At 40.4% G+C, this 15,881-nt stretch overlaps 1 protein-coding gene across 7 annotated transcripts in view; it reads left to right on the top strand.

Moving 5' to 3' along the window:
• FOXP1 (forkhead box P1) overlaps positions 1–15,881 on the top strand; it is a 391,357-nt gene that overhangs the window by 168,148 nt on the left and 207,328 nt on the right. For all 7 annotated transcript variants that reach the window (XM_066327180.1, XM_066327184.1, XM_066327183.1 and 4 more), the window contains exon 3: positions 2,326–2,391. The gene's annotated coding sequence lies outside the window, so the exon portion shown is untranslated. The remainder of the gene's footprint in view (positions 1–2,325; positions 2,392–15,881) is intronic.

Here is a 15,881-nt window from a genome sequence, read left to right on the forward strand (position 1 = left end):
TTGAGATACTCAACTTTTAGACTATTAATGAGAAATTTTCACAGGTGGGAACAGCTGTTTCTGCTGCTCATTTTAACTTTAATGGTACATTATCCATATTTTTGAAAGCCAGGTAACATATAATGGGAGTGTGATAACCAAAAATTAAAGCAGTCTGGATTTCAATCAGGGAGTAATTTGTGGGAAGAGCTGAGTCTTCCTCAGCCCCCTGTAGACCCTGTTGGTCTCCCACCAGCTGATTGTTGGGCTGGATTTCCTTAGAGCCTGTTTGGTTCATGCAAGACAAATGTGTTTAGAAAATGATACCTGCCCTTTTCAGCACTGCCCAAAGAGATACCGGGTGTACATTTTATGCAAACTTGTAATTTTCAGCAGCGTCCTTAAAAAGTACATTTTAAGATGGTTCATTTGCTATCATGAAGACTCAGGGTAGAAATGAAGTCTGCTTGCCAAAATACTGCCAAAATAAGGATGTGACTGCCAAATACCCAGAAAATTTATAAAACAGATAAATATGAAAAGAGGTTTAAAGTGTCAAACCCAAGATAACCCCTGCAGCAAAGCAGGATAAAAGCCTTTATTGTTGCTAATCTAAGAGCACATCACATGTCGGAGGTCATGTATTTTACATAAAAGATGTATTGTTTTACATACTCTCAGGAAGGTGAGCCCTGACCTATTATGATGGAGTAGTGTTATGTCCTTTGCAGTGCAGAATCAGGAATGTCTTATATGTGTACCTCAGCAAGGCACACAGGGCTTCCTATACAGCAAACACGCACAAATTTTGGCCCCTGATGTTCTGGTACTGTATTACAAGAACTGTGAGGAGCTTCTTACTGAAAACATAAAAATAAAAAAAAAAAAAAAAAAAAAAACAAAAAAAAAAAAAAAAACTAAAGTGCCAGTGAGCAACAGATAAAACCAATACTCATTTCATATCATGGTAACCTTTTTTCTCCCAGCTAAAAATAATCAGGTTTCAATGGTAAAGAAGTAATGCTTCACTCTCATTGTGAAAACATTTTTCCTTCCAAAATAAATGGTGAATGAGTTCATATTCTTTTGAAAAAACTTAGTGAAGATTCTGATTTTTTTCCCAGAGGTTGGTATTTTACTGCTTCAGTAAAAAGCTTCACCTAGTGATGTAAATAGCACAACTTACCATTTGGTGAGTTTCACAAACACCCCCAAAACTCCACATCACTGTGTGAATTTTATGAAATGGAGTTTCACGTAGCTCTGTCTTACACATCCACATGTCACTGACTTTCCGTTTTGTATGAAGTCATCTGTGTCACCAAATTATTGCATATTTCTTTCTGTCTATATTACATATTACTCTGTACCCCTGCGGCAGAAGATCAACATTTCAGTGAAATTATGTTATAATTTTACTCTGTTAAGGTATTTGGTCAATTGATGTGGAATTAATTCTGAATGCTGTTAGTGGTTTGAGTTAGTAACTTGATCTAAATTAATAAACAAATGTTTTTCTTTTCTCTTGTACCATATGTTGATCCCAATTACATGAACAGAAAGTGGCAGATTGTCATGTTTCTTAAAAGATTACATACTCTTTTGCATAAGAGAGAGTACACAAGATGCAGTAATATACAGGGTAAAAAAAACCTACACGTGCTGTTTTCTCCCTCCTACTTTTTATAAAGATACACTTTAATTATTCCTCCTTTTAATACCCACTGCTCTCACCACCTTGACGTGCTTGGCGTGCTCGTGGTAATGCTTAATGAGAAGATATCCCAAGACAGTAAACAACTTTCTGAATTAGGAAGATGCAGCTAGTTCTAAAATCTCATCTAGGACTGTATCTCTATGGAAAAGGATGAGAAAAAAGAAAGGATCCAGAAGATAAAATAGCAGCGGTTACAAATGGTCTTAAAACCGCCTTAAGTCAGGAGAACCCAAGCAGACAATAGTCAGATTTCTGAAACAAAGAACTGAACTCATTTATTATTCAAACTGAAAATAGATTGATAGACATCAAGATTAAGAAAGTTTATGTTAGAGAACAAAGATGTCTCATCTCCATGGGGTTTTTTGCTTCTCTTTTTCTCTTCCCAAAGACCAAGTTGTTTGTGCTGAACTGAAGAACCTCACACTAGCTGGTACTGATAAGCAGCAGTCCTGTGACTTGATTGTTTTTATTAACTCTCTCTGAAAGTCATTCACCATTAAACACGATTAGATTCATTTGTTGCTTTATTTATGTTTGTACTTGCAAATGTTGTGCCAATGAAAATGCTTTGGGTGTTGCTGCTGACACTGACCCAGAGTCACGTGTGTTACCTCCTTTCTCTGCAGGGTAAGAAGAGTGACCTTTTTGGGCGGCTGTAACTGAAGATTGCTTTACAGGAGCAACTGAAGAAGGTAAATACAAATACACTGTTTTTCACGCAATTTTTAAAGTATGTCTTAACAAACAATCTGATCCTGCAAACCCCAGGACCCTACTTCAGCTGCACAAGTAAAGGCTTTTCTGGCAACATGGATAAAGTTTGCAGCATTGGGCTTGGAGCTTTGGGAGTAAATGCTGTGCGTTAAAACTCATATTTTGCTAAAGAAGCCAATGGTTTAGGTGGCTTAGGTGTCCAGTTGCATTTGAGGAGCAAGGCCAAAAAGATGCATTTTTTGGTTTTCAGCCATGCTCTGAAAAGGCTGTTTGGTAACTGGGCAGAGCCTTTGTGGGAACGGGAAGACCCTGCTCTGGCTGCTCTCTGTGGCAGGTCCATGGTCCATGGCTGCTGGGCTGGGAGATGCAGTGGCATTGCCTGTGACAAGATCCCTTTACTGGGGCAAATCCCTGAGGAGTGGTCAAGTCAGCTTCAGTGCTACTTCATCCCCGGCTGAGATGCTCCTGGATTTCCAGCAGCACGCCGAGCAGAGCAGGAGAGCAAAATTTAGCCGTTAATTTGATTGCTTATTATCACTGCAAAAGTTAAAACACATGCTTTTTAGTCTTTTGGAGCAGAGCAAAAAGGAAAGAAATATCACTCTCTGCAAAATGATTTTTATTTAAAGCAGCGTGAAAGTCCTTTGCTTCTAAATTAACTCCTTGCCTCTCTTCTGGTCCAAAGTTTCAAGTTGGGAAGGAATATTAACATCACAAAAGTGGTGATTCACAAAATGAACTGGCAGAGGAGAAGAGTAACGCAGAGATCAGTGTTTGGTACTGAAGGGTGTCATCTGACTGAGGTTCATATGGCTGCTTTATAATCACCTTCTTTCAGAAATTAATAGTCGGTTAAGCACCATAGCAACAAGCAACACTGATGTAAGCGCCGAGCAGTGGCTGCTGTTCGCTGTGATGTCAGTGCTCGTTAGTGCTGTTCTCTTGACCTTGTTTGAATATAAAATGGTGATTTCATTTTAAACTTAGAATTTTACAGAATGACTAAATGCACTGGAGTGAATTGGAGCTATTTTTATTTTTTAATTTTATTAAAATGTACTTGAAGGGGGGGAAAATGTCCCTGTTCTCTTCTGGTTTAAATTAAAATAGATCTGAGGACGATCTGGGATATTTTTTTTTTTTTTTTCAGTTCTTTGTTGCCAAAAATATCTATTTAGTTAGGATGAAATTCATGAAGTTCAAGTGAATATTGCAATCTTTGGCCATGCCAGTGGTATATGTCAGCTATATGATATATCCCTCTCTTCAAGATTTGAATCTTACTGGTTTGTTTTTTTATGGTGGAGCCCATGAAGTATTAGATGTATTTCAGCTACTGGAGAAGAAGCAGATCCTGCAGTTAAAGCAGATAGTGCTTCTTTGCTCTGCAGTGTTGTTCCTCCTTTAAGTTTTTGTGAAGAAGGGAGGAATTTCAAGTCCCAGGTGTACTAGAGGGCCTCATAATTAATGTCTCTTGTTCCTGGTTCATGTGTGGCTGTGTCCTATGTGACCCAGGAAAATTCAGAATTTTGGTGGTGTTAAATGCAGGACACTACCTTTAGACTCCCTGATGCTTGTAGGCTGTGTCTCCAAAAACAGATCTATTTTGTACTGCTACCATCAGTGCACCGCTCAGGCACACATCCCCTCTGTCACTCATCCTTCATCAGAAAGCTGTTTGGGTGATTCACTGGAAAAGACCACTAGACTTTTCAGTCTGATCTCCTGTGTATCATAGGTTATTGATTCTCACCCCTGAGTAGAGCTGGTAAGCTGAGTTCAGCCAAACACTGTTTCCTAGAAGCCGGTTCAAGCTCAGGGGGAAGACAGTGAGAGCTGGAGAAGCATGGGGCAGCCATGGTGTGTGCAGGTGGATCTGTTTTCAAGGATATGTTATCAAACTACTCGGCAAAATTTAAAACTTAATGGAAAACAAGCTGTTCAACATGTCCTTTAATGTCAGGATTGTTTCTCAAAGAAGGTTTCGCTCTGTCCTGCTTCTACTGCAGTGAGGGGTGCAGTTTTCAATGAAAACTTACTTATTGCAGGATCGGTCTGTAGTCTTGCAACATATTTCATAAAATAAAGCCATAATGAATGATATGTGGTCCAAGAAACTGGATGTCAAATTTAAACTGGGCGAGAATTGAAACCGCTGAGATAATAAACCATGAGAATAGGAGATAGTAATGGAAATAGTGATAGAGTCCTAATTAGAGCAGTGCCACTGAAACAGGGAAGGTTAAGGGTTTGGTTGATTGAGTTTGAGCTCAATTGCTTGATAGCTTAATTTCAGGTGAAATCCCATCTCCTGAGTTAGTGGTTAAGCCGCTCAGAGCAGTTGCAGAGCAGGACTCTGCTCCTTGAGGAGCAGCCGCGTGGCCCCGGGCGTCCAGCCCTGCACACGAGCCTGGCCTGGGGCACGAGGGGTGGGAGGCAGCTCAGGGCTGACAAAATAGATTTTTATTCTGCCTGTTTTGTTTGCTTTCTTCTTCTTTTTTTCTTTTTCTTTCTTTTTTTTTTTATTTTTGTTTTGGTTTTTTGAGCTCCAAGGATCTCTAGGCAGAAGCACAAGCAGCAGAACGGATACAGCAAGGGGCTTTGATGGTTAAACCTTCAGAATTAAGATGTTTGCGTTCTCCTTTATTTAGCACTGTTAGGCATAATGCCTAATTATATGCCAGTTTTTCATCAAAGCAAGGATTCGAAATGTTTGATTTGGGGAGAAGGGAGGGAAAATGTATTTTTACAGAATTATGGACAATGGTGTTAGTTTTCCAGGAGCAGTCATTTGTTTAAATGTAGTAAAAGCATTTTCAATAATCAAACAGCATTCAGTGAGCATTGTAAATCAGGGATACCTTGCATGCTGAAAAATTGGAAAGTACAGAACATGCTACTAAAATTGTACATTATTGATAACAAAAGGCATGTGTAGACTTTTAAGATAGTAAAGATAGAATCCTTTAGAAAATCTGTAACAGCCAAAAAATCAACACAAAGGATTTAGCAAAGTTGCACTTAGTTTAGAATTTCAAATCTTAATGCTTGTCAGAGTTAAATGCTGATTAAATATTGATAATAAACCAGAAACTGCCTGCTGAAACTCAGGGCTGAATGAGATGATCAACAGATAAATCTGTGAGTTTGTGCTTTAAATTTCTTATATAGGTGTATTTTCTCCTCTGTTCCCTTCAAGCCAGGAGAAAGGTCAGAAGGACTTTTTCTCTTAAGCTCAATACAAAAAATGGATTGTGTAGTTGGTCTATGTGAAAAACAAAGTGGACCAAAAAAAATACTACTTTTTTCCAACTTTTTTTCATCAGGAAGACAAATGGTTCTCAAACCAGGTTGTCAAGTCGCTGTACTACATCTTTGCTAGCCATTGCAGGCAAGAGTGAAAACCCTGAAACAAACCCTTTCAGACACATTTCTGCTTATGAAAGGCTCAGCACCGTCTGCAGCTTCACCCCAGCACTCTTCCTTGCTGCTGACTTCCAGAAGATGTGCTGGTGATGTCCTCAGTCCTATTTTTTGTGCTGGCTTGGGTGGCAGGAGTGTTTGCACATCAGGCAGTGGGAAGCTTGTAGGATGATGTTTTCCCTAGTGAATTTGGCACCTTGACTCTTCCTGCTTTTGACCTAAAAGTCTTAAAGCATATAAGGGAGCAGAAACAGCTCCTGTCCCTAGAACATGTGTGCAGCTACTTCTGAATATGGGTCCTGGACATGGGCTGGGGTGCAGTCACAGGGAAGGCTGTAACAGAGCAGGCACCCTGGTTCTTGGACATTTTCTCCAGTTTTATTATGGGCCCAAATTGCACAGAGCTGTACTGGAAGCATTTTGCATGGGCACTTGTGTCACCCTCAGCAGGAAACAGGGTCTGGGGAGACTGATCCCATTGCTCCTTGCTGTTCCCTTGCAGCTGGGGTGGTATTCCTGTAGCTGAAGTGTCTGTCAGGCCTCATCTAAGACTGGATTTATTTACTTTTGGATTATTGGAAGAAGTTGTGGCATCTTAATTGTTAAGTACTTTGAGTTACTGGATGGTCCTAAGGTCACACCTTTTCCTAAGGTTCAAAGGTACAATGTGATGCAAAGTGTTTCTATATTCATTAGTAACCGAAATTACAACATTACCTGGATGTTTTGGGGTAAACGCTAAACAGTCTGTGTGGGGGTCATTGGAAACACAAAGTGTTTGAAGACCTTCCCTATTTGAATGAAAAGTTGAGTCCAGACATGTGGGAAGCTGTGACTTTTCTGAAGCAATTGGGTCAAGATGATGTAGAAGATAGATTAAGACATTTTGGGATAATTTAAGAAGTATCTGAGCAAATCTCATTAACATGGCCCACTAGCTTGCTGTATTGAAGACTTCAAAGATCTGTCAGAGGAGTTCTTTCTGTGCTATTGTCTGCCAGCATTAGCAATCTCAAGAGAACATGTTTCTTTTGTTTTCTTTTGGCCCATTTAGCTTTTCTTCTTTTCCTTCTTCTTAATATTCCTTAATATCTTATAAATCTTCAAGTGGGTTGATAGTAAAATATGTTTCTCTGCTTTATGATACTCAGTAGCAGGTTTTGATCCTCTTATCTGATGCTTTTGGACCAAATCTTTCTGGTCTTCAAGAAGACTGCTAAAGTGAGCAAGATTTGGCCAACCTTTTGCATAATCCCACAGTGTTTCTCCTGTTAGTACTATCACCCATTCTGAATCTATGAAGAACACGGAGCACAAGGCTGAGAGGTTCATACACACACCCAGATTAGCCTCATCTGCAACCACAGATCAAACAGGTATTGAAACAAATGCATATACTGAAAATGGCCCAAAATGTAAAGGTTGTGACTGCAAATTAAGCAGCCAAAAAGGATGCACTGATGTTTGTCAGTACAGGTGCACCAAGGAAACAGCTCATTGTACACCATGTGATGCAGACTGTGCAATTTCTGGCCTGGTTCTTCAAATCCAAGCTGGATAATGTGTCAGGATGTGCTGCATTTTATCACAGCTTGGCTGAGGAGAGAATTGGGAATGGCAAAGGCAGGAACAGCCATTGGTCTGTTATTCCAAAAGCAGGGCATGACCTCCAATTCAGATAACCTGAACTCATGCTTGGTCTCAAACCCAGAATGTGATGGAAATACCCAGTTTCAAGGTTTCCTTCTGGAGCAGACAGTGAACTCTGAATTCAGAGCTGTGCTAACACTGTTTTACAAGTTATGCTGCCGGGCCACTGGTCACAGTGATGTTTTTCACTTGCCTGTGATAGGCTTGGTGGGCTTCCAAACACACCAGTGCTGTGTGCTGGGGTCTCATGGCTGTCCCTGTCTCCCAGCACAAGGGCAAGAGCCACCTGCAGGCTTGGAACCTGCCTTTGGAACACGCAGACAGTGCACATTCCCATGCTGTAAAATCTGGAGATGTGAGAAAATGACTCCAGAAATAGATTCTTATTGCATATTTTATTTGGTCATCTGTAAGGTCACTGCCTGTTGCCTGCTCCTGCACCAGAAGTATATCTTCCATGATGTTTAAGTTATTGTTGTCCAGCGATGGCAGCCGTGTTTTACAAGGGTTACGAGACCAGTGATGTCAGTGGGCATTGTGGGAGGCCACCCTTTCTAATCTGGTAGTTCATCCTAGAGCCAAGACATTGAAAAAAAAGAAAAAAAAAAGTTAAAAAAGAAAAAAACAACAAAAAAAAAGTTGCTTTTTGGTCCTTATAGCCTGCCTGTATTTCTCACTGCAACATACGAAAGCATTTTTCACTCAGATAATGGCAGGAACTTCAGACACCACCTCTGAGATGTTTAATTGTTTGGTGTTTCTCCCAGTGCAATCTGTGAATTTAATTTCTGGCTCTCCCACCTCTGCTGGCTCTATACTTTTCAGTGTGTTTTGCGTAATATTGCTTAATTGCTGAAATGGGTAATTTCTGACTCTGAGCTCACTGTTTATTTTTTTAGTAGGGTAGCACAAACATTTGGACATTTGTAACTAAGACTCTGACGTCATTTCTATTGCAAACCATTAATATCTAAGTTTATAATAATGGCTTTTCAAAATAGATTTTTGTTGGAATATGATGATCTCTTGGGCTTTTTTTAAGGGTGAAATTGTTCTCCCCCCCTTTTTTTAAAAAAAAAAAAAAAAAGGACAAACTGGCATCCTTTGAATAATAGGTCTACTTCCTTCTCCCGTCATACCCTTTTTGTTAGTTTTGATAGCCCCTGTATTTATCTTTATTAGTTGTACTACAAGTGTTTCATCTAATCCTCTGACTTATTAAGGGTTAGTGGATCCCAGCGCTGGAAGGAAATGTCTGTGGAAGGGCACAGCATTTCCTGCTCCTGGGGCACTTCCACCAATGGAGCAGGGTGACAGAGTTGTGACATTAGTAATTGTCTGTAAAGATCTTAGAAATAGAAATGCTGCATTTAAAAGCCAACAACAGCATAAATCAATAATATGAGCAATGAGAACATTTCCTTTTTTAGGGGGGTGGGGGACTTTTTAACCTCTTTTTTGTGGTTTGAGTTTGTTTTATTGCTGTCATCTTTCTCCATTTAAATTTTATTCCAGTAATTGGGAATTTTGCTGGGAAACTTACTGCTTCTAAAGATTTAGTGAATGCAAACTGAACATTATTAAAAATGCTATTGAAAAGGAGCAGAAAAAATACTCTGAAAAAGGGCAAATTCATTTGCATCTTTGTTCCTCTTTAGGATCCAATATCTAGGAAGAAAAGTGTTGCTTTATTGTTTGTTTCTTTTTTTTTTAAGTAGGGAAAGATGATTGCTTTTGGTGCTACTTGCTTAGAGTGTCCAAAGCTTTGAGCTCAGTTTTGGAGAATGTTAAAATAAGCCCACAGGAGGTCTTGTAAAAGTTGTAAGAAATTGTAAGCATGTCTGTGGAGTCAATTATATGAGACAAATTGCCAGGGTAAGGCTACAAGGTTCCAAACTTGCTATTTACTCTCTGCTGTCTTCAAACCAATTCATTTCTGCCTTTGATTTCACAGCAGATAAATACATATTTTGGGAGGGGGAAAAAAAGCTAATTAGACAAAGTATTAGTTAAAACTGAAAGAATTACCTGGATTTTTATTAATGTAATTAAAAGGAGAGTCTGGCCTGTTCTTTGGAATGGTGAATATCTGAGAGAATAGAGTTTGAAAATGTAAACTGGTTTTTCTAAGTTTCTCCTCAATGAGATTCAAGTGCACAAGGCAATTTTTTAAAATTTGAGTTTGAATTTTACTAATAAAGTTATTAATTTTTAAAAAAAATTACACACCTTGAATCTCTGAGCCTGTTCACAATTCTTTCCAGTTTTTTAACCCTGCAGTAAGTTCCAGAAAATTGCAAGAAGAAAAGTGCACATCCAACATGTGCATGGTGTAAATCCCATGTGTATAGTGTGTTCATGCTAAATCTCCCCAAAATTTGTGTCCTGTGTTCAGGATCTGCAGGTCATCTGGAGCAATGCTGCTCCATAAGCTGCCATGGTTAACTCACCTTGAATACATCCAGATCAGCCACTGGATTTTCTAGATAGTCGATAAGGTGAAAAAGTCCAGTTAAAGTCCTTTTCCTCCTTTCCCAGCACAGTTAGGGTGGAAAGCTTAGAGAGGAGCTGTGTAAATAGTTTGGTGTATTAGGCCTGGCTGTGTTTGAAGCTGATGCTGAAGTCCTGCAGTGATTCCTGGGTGGGCAGAGCTGTACTGTGATGCTGTGCTACATCCACTGCATCCCAATGTCACTTGTACTCCATCACTTGAGGAACCTGTCTTTGAAGTTGCCCTGCCAGAAGCTGCCAGTTGCCCTCTTAGCAAGAGAGCAGGGCTGTAGCAGGAGTGTGATGAGGCACCAGGTATCTGCAGAGGGTCCTGCAGTATCTCCAGGTGGCTGGGGCTGTAAATGTGCCAAGTCTCCTGCTCTCCTGCTGCTGCCCTGCCTGGGGCAGCACACAGCTGGCCAGATGTGAGGACCCTCAGGAACAAGTGGGACCGTGCCCACCTGCAGAGAGGACTGCGCCCCAAAAGAAGGAGTGTGGAGTTAGGGGTGTTCACTGTGAAGCAGAGCAATAGCTGGGCTGCTGGCCCTGTGGGATGGGGTTATGTGGGAACCTGTGATGTGTAAGAGAAAACAGCAGTGGGACAGTTAAGTTCTTCCCCCAGGAGGAGGGAAGGGAAAAGGTCCCAACAAGCTTGGTGGACATTTGAGGAGACTTCTTTAAAAGCAGCTGTAAAGAGACCTGTCCTCTGACTCTGACATCCTGTCTGGTCACCGCCCATGAAGAGTGATCTGTGGCATCATCTGGGCAAGACCTTAGAGTATCTCTGCAGGAGAACTAGAGTTCATCATAGTTTTATATTGGGTTTCCCTCAGTGTGTAACTGGATGCATTAACAGTGACATGATCCCGGTGTGACCTGGACTTTAATGGGTTTGAACTTGGAACTGTTCAAACATTAAGAAAAAGCCCTCGCTCCCTGCATGCATTCAGCAGCTGCTTTTTATATGCAGAACCCAGAGCTGCAAAGGTTCACCGGTGGTGCATTTTCAACTTTCAGATGAAAAGGACTAAATAACTGCCAAAAAAACCGGGCTGTTTCTTTCCCGATGCAGATGTGTGACTGCCAGGACATGCATACATCAAAAGGACAACGTGCCTCTGAGCAGTTAAAAACCTACTGCTTTGTTTTGTTTTGCTTGAGGCAAACAAAATGTCAAGCCCCTCAGTCTTGGGAGAGGGTTTTCTCTGTTAATGCGTCCTTTGCACAGAGCTTGAGCCCACAAGACAGGATTTGGGGTTCGTTTCCTACTCCTGCAGCTGACTCACTCCATGGCATGGGGACTGTTTGTTCTGGACAAAGCTTTCTTGGGTTTTTTTTTTTTGACTTTGCACGCTGCCAGCTGTGCATGATGTACCATCCAGAATATGCTCTTTATTCTGTGTCAGACCTTAGCTGTGGCAACAAGGCAGTGACTTGATTTTCCTGTCTGCAACAAGAGCCAGATTTGCCCCTTGCCCCCCAGAGGGACATTGCAGGTTAGGTTATCTGGCTGCTGTGTGCTCAGGCAGCTCAGAAAGGTACAAATGTTCCTTTTTTAAAAAAAGAAAACTACAAACCCAAACCAAAAACTCCCCAAAAAATCCAACAACAAACCCTGCAAGGCCTGATTTTTTTCGGTTTTTGTAAGGTGTCCCATTCCTCTCTAGCTCAGCCACACACCTAAAGAGGTTTCTTTACCAAGTTTCCGCTTGAAAGGAATTCCATTTACAAAGTTATCAGCTACCTGCAAACAACAGATGGGCATAAGGGAAGGCCTCATCCCAGCCTGAGCTCGTGTTTCACATGGAGCTCTACAGTAATGATGGAGAAGCTAGTCACCTGCCAGCAGAGTCATTCCCATGGAATGATGATAGAGTGACCCGGAGTAAAGATGTCTCTTTGGAGAGCTGTTGACAGATTTACTGACCACCAGGTCAGACTACATTGCCCTTTCTTTTTGGTATTATGAATTACTATGCATCGAGTTTACTTATTAAATTGTTAGCAAGTTGTGTTGTACTGTGTCCCTGTGGTGTCACCAAAGTCACCCTGCCTCACCCCTTCTCCCTCCTCCCCAGCTCTCTTCCAGGAAATCAATCTCCTGCTCTTCCACAGTCACAACAACGTTATGTTTCCTACATAATACTTCTCTTTAACTAGGGATGTAAATCCTTGGTCTACAGACCCTTGGTTCAGTTTTTTTTCCTGAAAACATTAATAAGCTTTTTAGGATTTTTGGAAAATAAAATTGCCATTGATGATGACATGGTATAAAAATATAGCAGCTAAAGCATATGTTCTGTTGGTTTTCCTTGTCTTATAGGAACATCATTTTTGCACATCACTATTAACAATGCAAACACCCTGAAATGCTAATAGCACTAGTAAGCTTTTAATTCCATGGAATTTATTGCTTGCTGTATTTCCATGAATTTATAACGCTTTGATTCTTAAGAGCCCCATTTAATCAGTTTTGCCTGGCACAGAACATAATAAACAACTTGCTGGTGCTAAAGTGCCACATGGGGGAGGCTGCTAACAAGAAAGTTAAATGCTTCTGCCACTAGCAGTTTCTTCGCTGTATTTTTCATGAGCTGTTACTACCAGTAATGTACTTTGCTGGCTTTAGAGCAGTGGTTAAACACAGTGACAAACCAAACAGTGCTCCAGTGCTGTAAACACCCAAAGCAATGCCATTTTTGTTCAGAGCTACGGTTTAAACCAGACATGAGACTCAGTGGCATTTTATTGTGATCAGGGACTTCTTTTTTTTTTTTTCCCAAAGGTCTCACTTTTCTTCATAATATGGGGCTTTTAGGAATAACTAGTGAGTGGTATTGATCAAGAAAAACAGTGTGGGGAGAAAGGGATAGAAAAAAGAATTGAAATACCTTAAAAACAATTCTTGCTTGTTTATGCTGTTTGACCATCAAAGTACAAAAAGACTGTCTTAGTAGAAAAATACCAGATCATCAAGTGCTTTAAAGCAGAAAATGTCATTTGAGTCTCAAAACTGCACCAACTTTGTATAATTACCCTTTTAATTATCCCCAGTGGCCCATGAAATTTGTAAAATAGAGCATTGAGAGTTTGATTTACTTACATGTTGCACTTTAGTGTTATGCTCTTAATGAATATTGTTTAGTACTAATGTCAAGCAGAGATTGCTGAGTGCTATAGAGAGGTGCATGCTGCAGTGGTGGGTATTCAGCAGGGAATTGTGGAAACTCCACCTTAAATGAAGAGTATCTATGTATCTAAAGCAATACGCTATAATTTTTATTGCCTGAATGGAAACTATATTGATTTTATCCTCTGCATGCAAAGTAGTTTACTATATTTTCTTTATTTAACCAAGCCAGAGAATGAACCATTTTTAGGGTAATTATTTGCTTTTGTGTCAGCATCTTCCTTGTTGTGGAGAATAGTTACATCCTTCCTCTAAAGGACCAGAACTTGGAAGCAAGCTTTTTAATTTGCCCTTAGGACCTAACTGGTTTAGCCTCTGGTAATGGAAATAACAGTAATCAATATTTGATGTGGGGTTTCTGTGGGGTATCCAAATATCATTTATAGCCAAGAAATTGCTGGAATAAGCTTGTGGGAAATGTAATTCACAGTGTGGTCTGAAAACCCAGCTAAATTAAACAGGCATCTTCAAAGGTGAATGGAAGCATCAGTGAACAGTAAGAGTAAAAAGAAAGAAAGCAGAGTCTGAAGGGTTAGATAATAAGATGTAATAGCTGGTGACCTCTAAATTATTGGTACAAATCTGAGCGAGGTGGAGACTCAGTGGAAAGTATTTGCATTTGAAAATGGTCATAAAATGCTTTCAAGTGATGGTGTGATCATCAGGATCTATCTGTTGACAAGTTGGGGTGATTGGACACTGTGAGTGAATGGCTCTTGAAAGGGTCGGCTGCCTTCCTCTTGCCTCACTTTCTTCTGTCCATTTTGAGTTTAGCAAGTTTTAAGAGCACTGTCAAGTGCTGGTATGGGAGACTGGACCATTGGTACAGCTACTTTGGCATCTCTAAGAAAGTCCATGACCAAATGCCTCCAAAGAAAGAGGGAAGTCTGAGGTTTTACTTTTCCTTCACAAATTTTGTTTATGTTTTCCTGCGTTTACTTCTGTGACAGTGTTGGTACTCATCTGTCTGTGAGCTGGTTTCATTATTCTGCTGAACTCAGGAGATTGCAGCATGGCTTCACATTTCACAGATCAGTTTTTACTGAGTCAAACTCTGCTCGTAATTTGTTTTTCCAGTTTGTGAATATTCCTTTACATTTGTCATTTATGTTGTTGATACATAAATACTGTAGTTTGAGGAGAGAAACAACAGAAAACCAGTGATTTTGCAACTTTCACATAGTTCAGAGAAAATCTGAGCTTAAATGAGCTTTAACTGAATGACAAAAGTTTGTTTATATCCCAATACCAATATTTTAGATTTTTTTTTCTTAAAGAGTGAAGTGTTTAGTGTACAGCTGAAATCTGGGAAAGCGAATTCACGTTAAATTCTGATGGACAAAAATATCAAGGAACTGATTTTTGGAATTCTGAAATTTGAATTTATTTATATTTGAAAATATCTTGTTTAAAAGAAACTGAAGGGAACAACCTAAGAAGAGGCTAATTAAGCATTTCTGTACGATGCTGAGCACAATGGGGCTCCTTTTTTGTTTGTCCTGAGGCCCCACAATAATAAACAAAATAACTGCTAATAATTGGGAGCCTGGGTTTGAAGCTGTGCTGACTGCAGGACACAGGCAGTGTCAGTTTTCAGTGAGTGCATCAAGGCTGACCTTGAACTCATGTGTGCTGATAAGAGCAGTGCAATAACCCGGTCATACCCAGAGCCAGCAGTGTGCTCAGCACTGCTGCTTGGCTTTGATGCTTTGCTTTTTTCCTTGTCTGGTGCTCTCCTTTGGCCAAAGGTTGGATGCTCCAGGTTCTCCTGATGCAGAGAGTCACCTCAGCAGCAGCAGCACAGATCACCCAGGTGCTGCTCCTGCCAGGAAAGCCGTGTCCAGTTTGGCAAGGGAGAATGAGAAGATAAATTTGCGTAACAGAAGTGGTTCTTTTGGCTCTATTTGATTCTGTGTGCTATGTTTGCTGTCTCCTCTGCCACTGTGCATGGGTGCATCACTCCCTTTTTCTAGCACAGCTTTCTAAATGTGTGTGGTATCACCTCACACTCTGGCCTTAATATACCAGGAGATGATAGAAGACAGTGTATTTGTCTGGGGTTTTGCTGTTGAAAGGGTTGGAAGTTTGCCTGCAAGCCAAATTGCATGGCAGGAGATTACAAAACATCTGATTTTCTCCCTTTTGAATTTTTCTGTCTTGCTCAAAGGCAAGATTCATCTTGACCAAGCCAGACTAAGGTGGAGCTCATAACCACTCTGGAAAGCGTCCTGTGGCTTGGAAGAGTGGCTGGAGGGAAGGAGAACAGTTTTTCAGGAGCAGCCAGGGTACTTTCAGTTCTCACCCCATTTCTCTTCATATGAGCATTGGCAGGACATGGTGACAGCATGGACTTGTCACTGGGTGTTTAATGAAAGTAGTAGTCACTATTCTACCCCACCACACCACACAATTGCAAGTTGCAGTTGCAAGTCTTGCATCCAGGAGATCACCTCTGTATTTCATTTTATGTCTAGGCATCAAAATTCGGGAAAGAGCTTATGGCACCTCTGGAGCTACTGAAGTGGTTCTAAAAAAATAAATTAAAAATCCAAGGAAAAGTAGCAAAAGGCTAAACCCCAGTATATTAACTCAGTGTTGTGCTTCTGCAGTAGTCTGGCATCACAGATACAGGCTGAAATGTAAACTCTCACCTTAGAAGTAATGAAGAATAAGGGAAATTTCTGAAAGGCCATTTTACTGCAATCTAAACTTGGA

This window comes from Sylvia atricapilla, chromosome 11 (assembly GCF_009819655.1).
Source record: "Sylvia atricapilla isolate bSylAtr1 chromosome 11, bSylAtr1.pri, whole genome shotgun sequence".
Classification (NCBI taxonomy): Eukaryota; Metazoa; Chordata; class Aves; order Passeriformes; family Sylviidae; genus Sylvia; species Sylvia atricapilla.